The sequence below is a fragment of the Nylanderia fulva genome, unplaced genomic scaffold (genome assembly GCF_048542155.1).
Source record: "Nylanderia fulva isolate GAGA-0341 unplaced genomic scaffold, ASM4854215v1 Scaffold2, whole genome shotgun sequence".
In the NCBI taxonomy this organism is placed as follows: Eukaryota; Metazoa; Arthropoda; class Insecta; order Hymenoptera; family Formicidae; genus Nylanderia; species Nylanderia fulva.
Window position 1 is genome coordinate 2,436,959 of NW_028190263.1, and position 18,314 is coordinate 2,455,272.

General features: G+C 37.5%; 1 protein-coding gene across 4 annotated transcripts in view; it reads right to left on the reverse strand.

Annotated features, from left to right (window-relative positions):
• Positions 1–18,314, reverse strand: part of LOC114945212 (synaptogenesis protein syg-1) — a 281,456-nt gene that overhangs the window by 123,085 nt on the left and 140,057 nt on the right. The window lies entirely within an intron of this gene.

Sequence of the window (18,314 nt, forward strand, 5' to 3'; positions counted from 1 at the left end):
GTGCGCCGGTGATCGTAATTAATTGTATTTACGCGAGTTAATAGTGTGTGAGTGCCACAAAGGGGCAACAAAAGATGAACAAGAAAGGAGAAAGAGGCCCGGACGGAAGGCATCGGACGAAAGCGAAGCTCATCTTTTTGGAGTAAGACAAATTTATAATCCCTGTGACCTCTATTATTTACATATGGTAATTTATTATTTTAATTGTGCACATGTGTGAAATTAATTATGATTCTTTCCTTAATATTGAGAATTAATTTTACATATTAGTGTAAAACATAATATATAATAAATAAAAAAGAATTTAGATTTAAAAATTTAAAAATATTTATATTCAAATACCAAATGATATATATTTACATATATGGATAAATAATTAATATATGTACACATTTATATTATATGTTATATTTTTATATCAAAATAATAAATTTTAATATTGTGCGCCTAAAATTTATAATTATTTACATTTAGATTAGAATTAGGAATTTATTTTATAAGCATTATAAATATAATATTAAATTATAATAAAATTAAGTATAATTAAAAATAATGTTATGCATAAAAGCTTATATTAAAAAAAAATAAATTATGTATTGTTTATTAACAATAAAATTTGCTTAAAAAATACAAAAATGATAAGTTCCATTAAGTTTAATAATTGTTGTATGAATAAATTGTTCCGTATAAAAATTAGTTCATGTTGAAATTCACAAATTTTTTATATATTTTTAATTTAAGTTAAGTTTTAATTAAAATTAAATTTAATAATTTCCCTCATTAAAAAATTATACTATCGTCTAAATGTATAATTATGTTTGAACATAATATTCATCGTGTAATTAATTTATCATTATTTGAAATTATTTTTATTATGGTTTGGAATTACGATTGCGCAAAGTTTATTTAAGGAAATTCTCACTAATTATAACATTAATACATATATTATATTTGTGCAAATATCATGTAACCATATATAATGTCGAGCATATAATTGCCTATCCTAATTATTTACTCATTTAAAAAAAAATGTTAATTATATTCTGAACGATTCTAATATAAACATATTTTGTATTTTACAGATGAACAACGCAACTATAACTCTGCCTTGCGCATCGTACTGGTGAGTGCTATAAGACTATTTTTCATTTCCTCGAGATTCATTGAATCTCTTAATAAGATTTTCGCGAAAACTAAATTCAGTTTTCAAAACGGACGTATATATCCGAATAAAATCACTTTAGCTGAAATAATTAAGATCCGTTTACCACTATTGCGTGACACAATAATTATTCCCGCGTTAGTGGTGGCAAGTGTAACGTTGCGATATCCATTACCGTCTATTATTCCGGTTTGGCTCGGTAATAAGCATCGATCATATTCGTACGTTGGCAAAATATACACGGCTCGTCGTATAATCTATCATTTAGCTCGCCGAGGTAAATGTGTTCCTTTTGTTGCGGCCGCACACACGACCACGGCGCCGAAAGTTGTGTATTTCTATTATCACACCTCAGAAAAAGAGAGAGAAAGCGAGAGGCCATAAATCGTATTGTGCCACCGACGCAATAACTTCATTAAAACGACATTTAATATTGTTGCCGCTCGATATATATTTATTAGAATTCGTGCAATCTATTTATTAATTTGTTACTGACTTTAGCGCCGTTCCGGCGAGAAAGAGATTTTTGATTTCCCATTCGCGCGATCTTCTATATTAGAAAATACTGCAAATAATAAAAATCGTAGAGCATTATTTGTAACGCGAAAATACATCGAGAAAATTTCTAATGGACGGCTCTTTTTTTTCTCATTAAGATATATTTTTCTCTAGATATATTTTTCGTTCAAAACATGAAGATTCAAAGAGTTCTTTTTCATGTCTCGTTTCGAAACGTTTCTCACTCATTATTTTTTTTAATTCTACATAGCGAATATCACGACAAGCTTCTTTCGATCTCTAACGAAGATGAGACTGTCATCGAACGCGAATTTTATTGAATCATGCAAAGACGAAATTCTTTCTCGCACACACGTTTCGTTCTTTCGACTTTATACATTTGCGTCTTATCTCTAATCGAGACGTTGAACACGTCCTCGCGTACTAATGGTTGAAACGCGTACATACGTTTCTCCGGCTCTCACGATCGTGTACACACTCGACGGTCTGACTACGAAAGGCTGTTTCTACTTGCTTCTACACATTTTCGCTTTATCGAAGCTAAAACGCGGAACGCGAGAGAGGACGACGCAATCGTTATACGACTGCGAAATCACGAAAAGCTTCCCTCGTGTGCGTTTCTCTCTCGAAATATGCGTAAGACTGCTCCGACAATATTTGCATGCACAGCAATATACATAAATCGGCCGCGAAATGAGTTTAATGATACGAATACAACGCGCGGGCTTATATAAACGTCTAAGGAATGCAAAGTAAATTCCACTGCTTAAACAATTAGACTACTACTACTTATTTTAAGACTTTACTTAGTAGAATCAATTGAAAGATCTCTTCAATCGTGATTATAAGCTATTATATATAATGACTCGTATACTATAATAATACCTGCAATTATATCTCACGACAGATTAATTGATACGAATAAATACAGATATCGTATAGATATGTGTGTTCATATATAATAGAATAAAATCGTAGAAATACTTTTTCAAATAAAAAATATATATAAGCGGTTTTCACAGTTCATAGAAGAATATACCTTTCACTTTAGAAACTATAACTGAAAAGTAATACTCGGGAAGAAAAAAGAAACAGAAAGAGAAATAGTACCCAAAGAAATATTCCTTCGAAAGTTATAATGACAAGCGTATCTACATATCTACGAGTCACTCGAAACTTTTGAACATCGAGTGTCCAACGTCGTTCTTGACGTCTTCGTAACGGAAGGAACGAGCTACAATTTACGGTGGAACGGACGGCGGTTGCAGAGCCAAGAAGTTCTTCGATAACGATTTTCCCGGGACAGCCAGTTTGGTCCCTGGCTTTTCCTCCGTCGGGAACGGTCCGTTCCCGTCCCTCTAAATTAAAGACGGTTTGATTTTTGAATCGAGCGCGCGCTCTCTCGCGTTAGCCCGGAATACGGGAGTTTTACGTTTCTTCGTTCGGAAGTAGTTACTCCACCGATAGCTCAATAAAGTCCGCCCAAGCTCTCCTCCGAGAGAGATCTGATTCCAACTTTCGCGCATAAAGAAAACTTTGGGCAAGCAGTCTTTAAAAGATTATATTTTATAATCTCCGACACATTTTCGGATCCGTGTGATTTTTCCGCGCGGTCGAAAACTCGCCTTTTAGTTTGTCCCAACGCGGAGATTACAGAGATTGAGAGATTCGATATATTTCTTATCAGATTTATGCGAACGTAAACTATTTTCCTCGTATCGCATACATTCGTTATTATATTCGAGCGAACTACGTAAACGTGTTACTAAATTTTGTACAAAAAGAATGCAAACTGCTATTCTCACAGAATTTGCAATATCGTACAAAACAAACATAATTCACGTAGCACAAAATCTCACTTACATTAGAAGGTTTATTATTCATGTCGTTTTATCGATATCAAGCCGATATTGTTGGTTGCGAAAGCGGAGAAGTAACAGTATTTAATAATAGTTTCCAAGCTAGTGCATAAATTTCTAATGTGCTCTTCCTAAAATGTTCAATACATTTGCAAAATGTTTGCAATACGAACATTGAAATTGTACAGAACACGTAAAAGTTAGGGGATATTCAATTAATTTTTGTGAATAATAAGAATGTGTGATATACCTAGATATATATTGTATAATCATCAAATTTATTTTAGGATAAAACTTTTATCAAATGCTAAAATATCGATAACAAAACTATCAATATATATATATATATATATATACATATATCTTTTTTGTCGATGATGAATAAGCTGCAAGTCCGATTTTGAATTTTATCACCAGCGTGTTAAAAATAATTTAAAAATAAAAAAATCCCTGTCTCCTTTGTAAATTTGTATTTCTCTGCAAATGTTTAAATTACATACAATGTTTTACAAAGTATTATATAAAAATATATTCATGAATACATTTTTGTATAAAATTATCTGTCCATCCACAAGACATATCCAATATATTTATATTTTCACCGCTTTGTGACAGCCTCGAAAGACTTCTTGTCGCGTAAATAATTTTTCACGTGTACATATTCTGTCAAGCCCAAATTATGATTGACAATTTAAGATAATACCATATTCATTAAAAACGTCGTCATAAATATCTTATTTGACACGTCTCGTATAATTAACCTATGTCATTTGATTTTTTACTCAATCGATTTGCATTTGAAAACCTGCACTCTTGTGAATATATAATACGGTTGCAAAATAAAAGCAGCTTATTTCCTATCGAGTTCTTTTTTCGCGCGTATCACAGACGTATATACTTTCTATTTATAAGCAATTAAACATCTATACAGGGTGTCCGGTAACTAACGGACCAACGATTACAAGTGGATTCTTTGGTCAATCTGGGAACAATTTTTCCTCAGCAAAAATGTCGAAAAAGGTCATCATTTTTTACAACTTTCCAATATTTGTCATTATGTATCTTTATAACTAAGCCTCGAATTAAAATTTTATTATAGTAAACTCTACCTGAAATTAACCGAAGAATGTAATTACGTTAGACTTTTAACTCCAAAACGTTTAGTTTCAAAAAACCCATTTTTTTCAATCGCTTATAACTCGAAAATTATTGACTTCTCAACATTTTTGCTACGAAAAAATCGTCTCCAAATTGGCCAGAGAATCCGCCCTTAATCATTGGTCCGTTAGTTACCGGACACCCTGTATAGAAACCATGCAGGATCGTTTATAACAATTTGGTTACCGTAGACGACAAAACCTTATTCGCGATTCCATTGTACTCTTAACTCGAGACGTTCGTAACAAGTAACTCTCACTTATACACGTTTCGCCGTGACGTTAAAGTCGACGAGAGACAAATAATGCGAGGAAGAAAAAAGTACGAACGCAGACGCAAATAATTGAAATTTCACGGCGGACATTATCGACCTTCGACGCAATACAATGCGGAGAGCCTTATTTCGAATTCCGTTTCGTTCCGGTGTTACTTGATTAAGCATAGAGAGCCCGTTCGCATGACCTCTGGTTGATACAAATACATTGTTTGGAGAAAAGCCCCGTTCTCGGCAGTATCCTAAAATTTTGACGCGTACATGAAGCTACTGCCGAAAAGTCGCTGGCAAAATCACACTCTCTGCAAAACGGAGCGAGCAGACTAGCTCACACACTGTAAGCGGTGACAGGAAAGAGAGAGAGAGAGAAAGAAGGGTCATAGTGGCTTGGATGTGCAATTTTTCAGAAGCGTCGCGCACACCAAGGGGTAGCAGAGCGAGGGAGATACACGCAGAGGGATGGAAAGAGAGGGATGAAGAGAGACAGAGAGCCGGAGAGAGTAGAAAACGGTGGTCGTAACAGTAATATCGCGATACGAAAGAGAAGCTGTTAGTATACCTCCGTCCTCGCCATCTCGCTTCCCTTTCCACTACGAGGGTATAACAAGAAAATAATAGAAACGAGCGGCGCGCGTCTGTATAAACCAAGAGTAATGTGCGGCTTCGCGCGCCTAGGGATACACGGATTACGACAGGCTTCCTTTTAGCGCGAGGGATTCATGCGGGGGATCACCCTTTTCTTATCTCGCTGGCGACGATATCCACCCGGTTTTGGCGTATCTCGTTGACCCAAATGCGCGCGCGCGCGCGTTTTAATGCTTCCTCTCTCGTATGACGGAACGTTAACGCAAGAAGAAATTGTTACGGTATTTGTATAGTGTCACCCGTATATCGCTTTCAATTTTTGTTCGCAATTTATATACATGTCCTTCTCTTCTTTTCTCTCTCCGTAATTTTCGCAAAATTAATAATGATTTCTGTGTTTGATCAAATCCGCGTATCAAGAGAGATGTGTGTATAGGTAAATAAATAAATATCGCGCGTCGCGTATTTCATTTGCGTAGCGTTGCGTAAGCTAAACGGAAAAATGGGACAGGGAAAACTTGCGCGATGTTTTTATCCGTCCGTCATACCCTTTCGTATCGTATAATAACTGAGCTTCGAACAAAAAGTTACATGTGTGATGAAACACTCTCGCGCACGATGTGGTATTTAATAAAATTGGAGAAGTCCCGGGCAAAGGGGAAAGGGAAATGAAAAATGCTGTTTTAATTAAAATTAAAATCTAATGAACATAATTAAAGTAAAAACATACGGGGGAGGGGGAAACGTGCAATGCCGTGCGCAGCATACCAGAATTGAGAGAATTAATTAAAACACCGTTGGGGAAAACGTCAATTTTAATCCAGACAGAGTTAACGCAAACACAGAGAGAGGGAATTTCAAACAAAAATCGGACAGTTATTATTTGAGATTTTTGCTGCGCGAATCAATCGCGTCACGTGTCTCGCTAATCTTTCTCCTTTCCAAAAAGAATTTCTTTTTATTTTCGCGTCTTATGATCTTTCGTTGCCCGTGTATCTTTCCGCGCATCGTGCATTTTTCATCTACAACTGCTCCGATTTAAGCCAAACTTAAGCACATCATCACGGCGAGATATACAGTTTCTCGCGGTCGAGGCTTAAGAGACGAAGAGACCGAGAACATATTTCGGTCCGATTGCCAAGAGTTTTGTTACAAAAGACTTGGCGCGAGAGGCACGCAGAGAGAAACTGATGGAAGCGAAAGCGTAAAAGTACGTGAGAAGATTCGAGAGGGATCGTTGCCGACTGCTAGCGGATCTGGACCGACAACATCGCTGGCATAGTACGGTGCATTAAAATCGCTGTGCGGACGATACTTTTGTCGGGCGGTGTCTTTTATCGTCCGCGTGTTTCCAGAGCGAGAGAGAAACGAAAATTGAACGCATTACGCGGAAGCGAGAGCGACGGAAAATCGGCCGCGCGAAGCGAGCTAGCGCAAACAAAGAGGATGAGAAACGAAATAAGGGGGATGAAAGGTGTGAGTGCGCGCTCGTCACTGATCGAGGGAAAAGCGGCGACTCTGTGAAAGAAAGAAAGAAAAAAAAGAGTAAGCGGCGAACGTGGATAAATGGTGAAATGAGCATGGAGGCTTAAACTCGCGCATCCTTTTGACGTCGAGGGCCGTAAACGCCGATATTTAGGGGATGTTTTTGCCGTGTACATTGTGCGGTCGAGAATGGGGAGGATTTTTTCCCCGCGGTATTTTTCGCGCGCGCTTTCCACCGTGAGAAAGAGAAGGATGAGAGATAGATAGAGAGAGAGAGTATAATAGCGCGCTGTGATCCATCCGCGGTTAACGGTCATATATACCGGGATACACCCGCGTAATTATTAATGAAGAACAACGATGACGCGCGCACACGGGGGACGATAAAACTTTCGACCTTACGTCGTAGAACGGATTTACGTCCCGGCGGTGATTGTAAATCGCCGGACCCTGCGTAATTGTTCACGAGAGCGGCTCGTTCCGCCAGGACGAACCGCCGCGTTTGTCGCGCTCTTTAAGCCCCAGGACCGTGTAATAATTTTATACGTCGTATATAACGCTCTTTTCCATCGTCATTGTTATGCTTTTCCCTATTTTTTTTTTCTTTTCGGATAATACATTAAGAATGTGACAGAAACATATAATTTCCTCTCTCGGGAGAGAGAAATATATATTCTTCACTCATATCGCGCGATATTGTCTCTGTGAAAGCAGCGCGAGATCGTTCTCTGTTCGTTTCTTTTTTATATTTGCAAAACTTTCAAAATCTCCCATTCAGTGGGAAGAAATAAAAAATGATCCCTATTTCGTATCACGAACGTGAGCCATCTCGAAATCGCGATCTAATGAAAGAGCGATATTATTCCCTTTCGGTTGCTCCGTTCGCGTTTCGTACGCGCGCACCGAGGATTTATTAAAGTCTTCAAAGAGGTGGGAAATACGATGTATACCGGCGCACGGAGTCAATTACCGCAAATTGAACTTTCAGTTCGGCTTTTCATTCAATCCAGCGCCAATGCACGCTCCTCTCTATCGGCCCTCGAATTCGCTTAAGTTCCATTCAACTATAAAGGACTGCGGTTTATAGAGAACTTTCGCACGCTTACGGTTAACAAATTGAGATACTCGTGTAATTTCTTCGCGGCTTGAAATTTTTACCCTCGTATCACAGATAATCGATCGAAAAGAATATTATCTTCGAGATGTTATCTCTGTACGAAAATAATTATTAATAATCTGTATCTCTGCTTCGAGTCATGAGTGCGAAATATTCTTTTATCATTGAGTTATTTAATAATGAGAGATAAAAAATACAGAGAAATGCGGAGAAATTGCTTGTGCTGCGTTTAATTTTGGAGCAAAGAGAAGTTCTTGGCAAATAAAGTTATTGCAGCGACAGTTGGTCATTCTAATCATTTTCAGAGCGCACTCTCTGCATTCTGCAAGAGTGCAATATACATATATGTGTGTGTGTGTGTGTGTGTGTAAAAGCTGTCTATGTGCGCTTTATATGTCAGAAGTAAGAAGAGATATATATGTGCTTCGAGAGTCACCTGCTTTGCAAATTATAGAACGAAGTAACATCAGTCAAATGCAGGTTGCATTTAATCGCGACTTCAGTGCACTCCCGGTCACATAATTGATTCCATGAATAATTCCAAGATGAAATGTTGCTAAATCCGCTCGCGGCGAAGGGAGAAGTATACACATAATGAAGGAATGTGTCAAATTAAAATTAATTAAAATAAGAACGTAACCGGGGCGATCCGGGGCATGTTGTACAAAAAACTTGAGGAATAAACAAAGACCGGAGAGAAAAACAATAGTCTAGTTAGCGTTGAAGTAATATGCGATCATTACAGCGAACACAAGTTCGAATGTAAGACCTTTATTTTCCAAGATATTTTCGATATAGAATGGATTCGCAGTCTCATTCAACGTTATAAGAAATTGCTTGCTCGAGCTTAAGTCCCTTGTTTCGACGAGCATTCGTGCTCTCAATATTATCGAAAAAACAAACCTACTCTCGTAGATCGCGGACATTTCGCGCAATACAGTTCGTCCAATTAACCCATTCCGGGTTACCTAATCACCGCCGTGACCGCTATCTCAATTCACTGCAAGGACAATGTGCTGGACCGGAAGCGCGTTAGAGGAAATCCCACGCATTCTCTCACAGAAGAGAACGTCTTGTTTTCTCTCGGATAGCACTCACTTGCAGAGCGAAGTAGATTGGAGAAGGTGAACCACCGGCTCTGCTATCGCCAATGAGAGGCGACCATCATTGGCGTAGGCAGATGATCAAGGGGTTCTTTTGGACAAATTTTTGTTACAAAATTTCGATCCCTCTCTCCTCTCATTTATTTTGTGCTAAAAAAATGCATTCAAGATTTTTAATAAAAAAAAAAAAAAAGAAACTACGATCAAACATCCCTTGTGAAGAAATGTGACATTTAATATCACATCTAATTGTGTGTCGGCATTGCAAGCTCGTGAAAGAACGTCTACTCTATCGCGAAATATTAATCGTTACAAGATTCGAAAGAGAGTTAATAACTGTGATATCGCGATGTTGAACGAACGCTCGTTGAAATTGTAAGAAGTACGAAGAAGCCAGTACAAAAAGGCGCGATTCACATCGCAATCATGATGCCTACGCCTCTGTCGACCGTGCACGTAGCAACGCGGGAAAGTACCGCGCGACTGCGGCAGTCTGCCTAGTGAGAGTATATATCCCTTCCCGTATCTACTCGGCAAAGTACACACACGCGGCAAAGTCCCGGGGTAGAGAGTCGTGGCTGGCTTAAAGCTTCCGGACCGAGCTTTCTCTCCTTCTTCCCGTATGCTACTCCTGCACACGCTCGATCCCTCGGCGATGCAACCTGGTGCCCGCAGCATCCTTGTTTCATGACTCTTCTGTTTTCCTCTCTCTCTCTCTCTCTTATTCACGCTTTGACCTTCTCCAATCTCTGTACAAGTGCAGCGCAATGCTCTCATGCATGTGCACCCCATGCACGAAATTCTGGTCCTGTCGAAGGCAAGGCGCAGCGGAGAACATGCCGCGAGAATTGACGAAGCGTAAAGCTTGTTTATGCAATATTATGAGCCAACTATAGACGTCTATGCGCCGTATCGCGGCATGTTTCGCGGCAATTTACATGTTGACTGAAGTTGTTTACGCACCCTCGATGCATTAATTCCGCGGATGATACCTCGCCGTCGAAATGACTATCGAGTTCTGTTCGCTCATCTACCGAGAGGTAACGCATAAGGTATCGTTTAGATGTGTGACGCATACGGATACACAATCCGCACACGCTCGCACGAGCCGGTCGTTCGATTACTACAATCGCTCGCGCAAGTCCCGCGACTACGCTCTCTTTTCGGAAATGATTTCCACCCGATGGTTCCCGACAGTCTGAAAGGATTTCAACCTGATTTCCGAGAACAGTCAGAGCTCGTACATTCGCATTTCGCCGCCGCTCGCGCAGCGTTTTCTCTCTCGCCGTCGTCCTTCTTCTCTTTTTTCCTATACCCTCTCCCCATTGCGCGTTCGCTTAAGCGAAACGCGAAAAGGAAATTTCGCAAGAAAAACGAATACGTTGATAAGGGTAAATTCACAGGCAGTGGGAAGCAATCGGCACCTTTTCTCTTCCTCCTCGTCGCTTTTCAGTTTACAGAGTACAGGCGCGATCTCTCGCGCAAGTGTGAAGTTACATCAATATCCCGCATCGGGGTACGAAACTTTCCAATTTATTAGAAGCGAAAAGATCTATAGATTAGATCGAAAGATGTAGAAAATGGTCCCCCCTTCTCTTTCTCCGTTTCTCCTGTTTTCCATTTATTCGTGACTTCTTTGCCATCTCGAGAACGCCGAGGAAACGTACTCGCCGCGTGAGCCTCGAATTAATGCAAAGGAACATTTCCCACAAAATATCGTGCGATATCGTCAGCAGGCAATTACTTAACGTTTCGCAAAGGTAAGCCATTTTCCTCTTGCCGGGATTCTGATCGTGACTTTCCTTACCTTTCCGCGCGTCTAGTTTTATACGCTCATTTCTACCTTTTTAAATTCAACTTGCCGCAGTGATCGTATTTCTAGAGATTGTCATAATCGGGAAAGATATCGCAAACGATTCCACCGGGACGTCACTTATAATCTCGAAACAATCCAATTTTACTTTAATTTTCTGTCAGTACTATATAATATATGGCATTATCTATAATAGTTCAATATCCTGTACGTGTCTAAAATATGGATGGAATATAATTTTGCATACGAATACTGAAATGTTATTGAGTGCACTGTAAAAAAAATTTGTAAAATTACATTAAAAATATGTAAAATTACATAAATAATAAATGTAAAATTACATGATAAATAATGAAAAGGTAAGCATTTCTATTATTTATTGTGTAATTTTACACTTATTATTTATGTAATTTTACATATTTTTGTGTATATATTTTTTTTACAGTGTGATTCCTATTATTCGTGTTCTTTTTTAAGTCTGAATATTTAAGGAAACTACTCTATGTACAAATTGCACATTTTTAAAAATGCACATGACATGTTCGAATATATTACGTATTCACGAGTTTAAATCGTCACTTCATTTCTTTCTCTCATACAATTATTGAATATTTCTTATTTAAATGTGATCTGTTGAATCAGGGTGTATATATCGATTATTTAAGCAATCTTGACACGTCGCATCGATATATATATATATATATATATATATATCATCTCTCTCTGCGGTAATTATCTTCATATAGGTGACGTAAAATCTATTTCAATTATACAAAATATTTATATAATACGTTTTAGAAAGATGATGGCTCAATGTATGAGATTGTCCTATAAAGTCAAATTATATTCGTTATTTTGGATTGACGACATAAAATAAAATCTATGTCAAAAGAAAAATTTTATACTTTTCGTTATTCTCTATTATTACAATACAGTATCAGAATTCATCTTTCACGATTTTCTGTCGATTAGATAAACGAGAGAGCAGCGAAATGCTCACGTTTGAACCGAATAAGAAAGGCGGAGAAAAATAAGAAATACATATACAAATATAGGTATATATATATATATAATTTAAAGAAAAAAGAAAAAAAATATATATGACGATTTAGAAAATTTGGGTACCAGACACCTCGGAGAAATGATCGATGAGAGCTCTCGAGCTCGATCGCCGGCCGTAAAAATGGCGCATCCGAAAGTGCATCGCGATCGACGATGACCGTGATCGCGATGAGACGTGCCGCGTCGAAGAGATCTCGAGAGAAACTTGATGGCTCGTCCCGGAGGGACCGTAAAAGCGAGCAGCGCACGGTGTTATATCACCGGTAGACGTAATAACGGATGCGTTCGACGCCGTGAAAGTCAACGGGAGAGAGAGAGAGAGCTCGATGCCACAGTGACGACGGTGGCTTTACACCTCGTACCCGGGCAATTGTTAACGACGACGACGACGACGACGACGATGATCCGGGCGCGTTTATCGGCCCGCTCGCAATCGAAATAATTCACGAGCTCATACCAGGACGCCGTCACGTATCCTAACAAACGTGAGTACGCGAGTAGACATCCGGTGTAAACATTGAGAGCTCCTGTCTTCAGCGCGGATCGATACCGACCATCATCCCTCGCCCATCCTTCTTGTCCGTTCGTCTCTCTGTCGCACACGGTGTCGTCGCTAACGTTTCATGCAACCGTAGCTCGGTGATCATCTTTTGAGCGTGGCGGTCGAATTACAAAGGATTTTCCGGGACGTGGTTGGTTAAGGGACACGCGGACGGATTAGATGTCTCTGGGCTTGTATTGAATTTACAATTAAATCACCTTTAACTCTACGACGACGACGCCTTTAAAGCCGTTTCCCGATACTACAGCTGGGCTTTTCGGTCGAATAATTCCTTCAATCTCTCGTTAACCTCGACTTATTCAAATCGTTCGTCGAACGCCGACGGTTTCCTATACACACGCCCGGACCCTTGAACCACTGTTTATTATTCCGCTGACCGCGTGACAGGAGAGAATAGATCATCATCACGCAGATGCAAACTCACAGACAACGGTTAGGATCGAGCTAGCTTCCGCCTCGCAGAGATTGTATGTACAGGGATGGAGGAAACGATGGCCTATAGTGTACAGCTACTGCCGTAAGGTTTCGAGATACACTGGGGAGCCCTAGGGAAACCACCGGTAATGGCCGAACCGTCGACAGGGTAATTTGTGAATCGTTGCCGGAGGGTATATACGAACGTGACTTCTTACCGAAGCCCCTTCCATTTCTTAACGAATACCATCTCGCGGATCGAGACAGAACGGAGGTAAATACGACGTGGGAGACTTGGGAGGCAATTGCGGAAAAGAATTGAGTCTCTGATCCGAGATAAATGGGGAAAAGTATCATCGCCGACGAGATTCCTTCTCCCGTTAACAGGGAGATTGTCGGGTCGTGCCGTGTTATCGCGCTTGCTCGATTTTAAGATACATCCCTTTATTTCGCACCCGATCGATTCTCACCCCACGATATACGCTCTTGAACGCGCTCAAACGCAATGAATACTTTAACACCGTTATATACAGCTCGTTTCGGGAGAACTATCGCTGTGATAAAGATGTAATTTATTGTCGAAAGTTACATAGCTGAAGAAAGAGAATGAGAGCACGTTTAATAACGAGTTGAAGCTTTTTTACCCGAAAACCCCGATTCTATTATACCTTTTTTACGCTAGATAAAACAAGATACGAGAACTTATTAAGCAGAGAGAGAGAGAGAGGGAGGGGATGTAAATTTATTTGAAATTATAAGTAGGTATTTATTTGTATAACATTATGATTTAATTTCAATATTAACGTTGATCTGACAAGCGCTAATAAATTTTGTTATCGAAAGTCAATTACTAATTAAAATCATTGTTCCAGATAATTAATCATTAGTATAAGTATTAAATATAAAATTTCTTTAATCTTCGATGCCCTAGATATTTCTCGATATTCTGACAAATTTCTCGATACATATATATATATATATTTATCACATCTCAAACTAAAAACATAAATTCCAATATATTTTCGACGGAATTCCTATACATTATTTTTGCACGAGTTATGCGAAGAGTATCCACAAATATGATATATAGATGCATTTTAACGAAGGCAAAACCCGACAAGCACGCGTCGGCCATGCATAAATAACAGCAGTGACAAATTGGAGATGGATTGCATAATTAATATTTTACGACCGTTACAAGAACGTCCCCGAATTTGTTTAACGATACGTCTGAATCTTGCATGCATAGTCCCTCCCGTTTTTGTAGTCCATCCGAGTATTTCAGCGATATCACGTATCGCGCATGTGTGTATAAATGGATATAAACGAGACAGAGGGGTATATGTGTTCTCGGGCTAGTAATCAAGGTGCAGCTTAGAACTGATTAATTGAAGTGAACGCCGGCTCGGAGGGCGTGACGAAGATATCCTTAAATCACAAAGCACGCGCCATTTAAATGTACCCTTTTCCGTTCCATCCTCGTAAGGCGAGAAAGGCGAATGTATCCCGATATTTATGACGAGATAGATTCGAGTAAATTCGCTTGCCCCTCGAAATGATCGACAAATTACGAATGCAACACATGACTATCAAAATTGTATTTTTCGATCGATTCATTCCATTGTTAAGATGAATCGATATGTGACTCGCGTTTATTGAAATTTAACATGTGCGAGTATGTATGTGTGCGCAATGATAACATCGCGATATTTATTCGAGATCTTATATTTCGATAAGACGGCGATCGATCATAAAAATGTCTATTGTGAGAAATGTACGATATCTACATATTTTTACCTGACACAAATTTAATTACGCTATTTTACAATTGTCTAAAAAAATTAAGTCGGTTTACTCAAAAATGTTTTACGACATATATATTTATCACATCTCAAACTAAAAACATAAATTCCAATATATTTTCGACGGAATTCCTATACATTATTTTTGCACGAGTTATGCGAAGAGTATCCACAAATATGATATATAGATAAATTATGGTATATATATATACATATAGACAATTATACATATATACATATAGACGATAAATTATAGGTACATATATATCATGATTAATTTTGAATTTTGAATTTTGCTCTAATTGATATTAAATTTAAGATATCATTATATTTGATAATGTCACGTTAAAAATTCAAAAGTTGCAGAGAATATTAACGTTTATTTGAATAATTTAATTAAACGATCTCTAAATTTCTCGCGAAATAATGCTCTAATATCTACATAGGATATAAATCAGATTAATAAAAGATTATATTATATAATTATTATACAATATATATAAATATATTGTAATTAAAAATAAATTTAGAATTTAACTCTAATTAATATTTAATTTTAAATCTCATTAACTTGATGGACTATATATTAAAAATTTAAGAACTGTGGAGGATATTAATACTTATTTGAATTTCTCGATACTAAAGCTGTCTCTCTAATTTCATTATGAAATATGTACATCTAAAATATGACATGAATTAAAAGATTTTCCAGAACACGCCCTTTTTTATACTCCCTTTTTAATTTAGCATAGATTAATTCCCCGCCTCACGATATGATCATTGCGTATATGTTACCTTCTTATATCTAATCAGTATAGCCGATACTATCGCGTGGTTCTAGCTTGCTGACCATTTTAGTCGTAGTAGAAGCAAAAAAATTATCCTCTTATCATCTGAATGTGATATTATAAAAAGCATAACACGCGTCCTATATTACGCGCGGGACTATATTATAGTAATGCATTACTTTATGCTGTAATATTTTAAGTAGTACACACACACACACACACGTGAAACGCGCTTCCGTCTCACTCGTACACTCGTATACAAAACCGCGTTATCTTAATGGCAGCGACGTTAATTTTTCATGAAGCGTATGTGACAATCGTAGGCCACGTGTGCAGCTGCGGGAGAGCTTTCGCGCACGCGAGATAAAAAAGAAGAAAAAAATAAATAACCGCGAAAGTTTGTCGCGGATTTTTGCGCTCGCGCCGAATTGGGAGCGAGCTGCTCCAATTCCCATATACGCACGTGTGCACCTGCAGTTACCGCTAAACTTTCGCGAGAGGGTTGTGCGGTATATGTTACAAACAAATTAAAGTTTTTGCCAACAATCCTTAGGAAGAAAAAAAGTTTTTCATTCTTTCACAAACGCATGAACTAAAATATTTTTTATTTACTTATAATACGTATTACTAATTGTAAGTTACTAATTTACTTGATAATAACTAGTTCATGCACGTGTATATATCATAATTGTGAAATATAATTTTTTTTCTTCAGAATTCTCAATTTAAAGTTATACAACATGAAACAATTTGATTAATTTGAGATTTAGCATTTTAATATAATATTTTCAATATGTATAAATATTAAACAGCACATATTTATAATATTTTCCTCTTTAATTTTAAAGGTTGTAATATGCGAAATATACATACATATTTTCGCGCATACTTGACCGCGTTTGCTCGAGCATACAAGAAGAAAAAAAAACCGCGGTAAAAGAGCAGAGAAAATATTTTAGCTTCAACAGTAGAGTTTGTAGATCTGGAACGAAATAATCACGAGATACGACGAGAACAGGATACAGGTACGAGATGAGCAAGGTAGCCGGCTGTGTGCCGGTTTATGTCAAGACTCTCTCTCTCTCACTCTCTCTCTCTCTCTCTCTCTCTCTCACCGATCGTTGACGCTTAAGCGCACCCAAGCACGTACAAAATTCTCCGTGCATTCCAATTTCTAAGTCTCATGAAGGATGCAAAACTCATTTGCGTAGTAATTAAGAATTTACCGCGTCTGGATATCTCCCTAGGTGGCGGAAAGTCGGACGAGGCGTCGCGTCGCGTCGTTATAGCGCACAAATTCAACCACAATTCGTTCGCTTCGACGAGCTGAAATTTCGTCGTAAATATAAGCGCTTTCCGATTGGATTCGCTCCTGGCGTTTCGTTTAAACATTAACAAAAACGTACGGCGCCGTGTTTATTTCGAATTGGATTTAGAATGAAAATACATCTGATTTGTAACATTTAATTGTTTAATTATTCATTCTCAAAACTGTCGAATTAATTCTTTTCGTCTCGTCATCCTACTATATAAATACACATTTAATCTTAATATAAATATTGTTATAAGATATTAATAATCTAATTCTTTAACTGCAAGTTGATTATATTACTCTCCTCGACATATCTGAGAGAAGATCTTTTTTGTGTAAAGTAGAAATCGAGAACATTCATGATAAATTGGATTTTGATACAAAAAATAAAATATATAAAAATACCAATTATTTATTAGTAGTAATAGAAATAATGATGTTAATAATTGATCCACGAAATGCATGATGCATGCGTTTCTTTGTATTTCTACATCATTATCAAAAATAAAATTAACCGATTAAAATTATACATCCATATCTCGTACAAACATCAAATGCTTGTTAGTTACCGCCAGATGTTTGTAAAAGTTGAAAATTATTATTATTATTAACGAACGTTTCGTCCTAATTTATTGGAGAGGAGAAAATAATTTATACCAATAATTAAACCAAAATCTCGATTAAAAATTGTATGTAGCACTGATTAGGGAATCGAATTTAGGGTCTGATTGGTAGGTCGATGCTAATGAACAGGGGATGACAAGGTGGAGAAGAGCGACGCGTAAATCTCTCCAACAAGCGTATCATCGATGGGCTAAATGCGCTTGCCATCGATGTTGGCTTGTTGTCATGGTTGATTATATGGACATAAACAGGTCGACTGAGTGAGAGTCTCGTTAAAACGCTAAATAAGATACTTGAAAAACGCACGCTACGCGAGAAAAAAAATAGTAAAATTTTTGCAATAATCTAGCGCGAGATTCCTCATATATATATTGTGACGATATATTTAATTGTAAAATTAAATCCCTCCATATGACTTTATGATTCGAAGAGTGATAAAAAAATCAATTAACTATGTATTATCGGATTTTGAACACTAATAATATCATTTTATGATATTTTATGAAATGTTCATCAATCTGTACATAATTATTCCACTCCGTTTAATATAATTTATCAATAAAGCTCCAATTAATAAGATTAAAATTATATAGCCTCTAAATTGCGCGATGAATCTATTATTATCAAAAATAATAATATTTGTAGCTCCCGTATTAAGTATTTAAATCAAAGCGA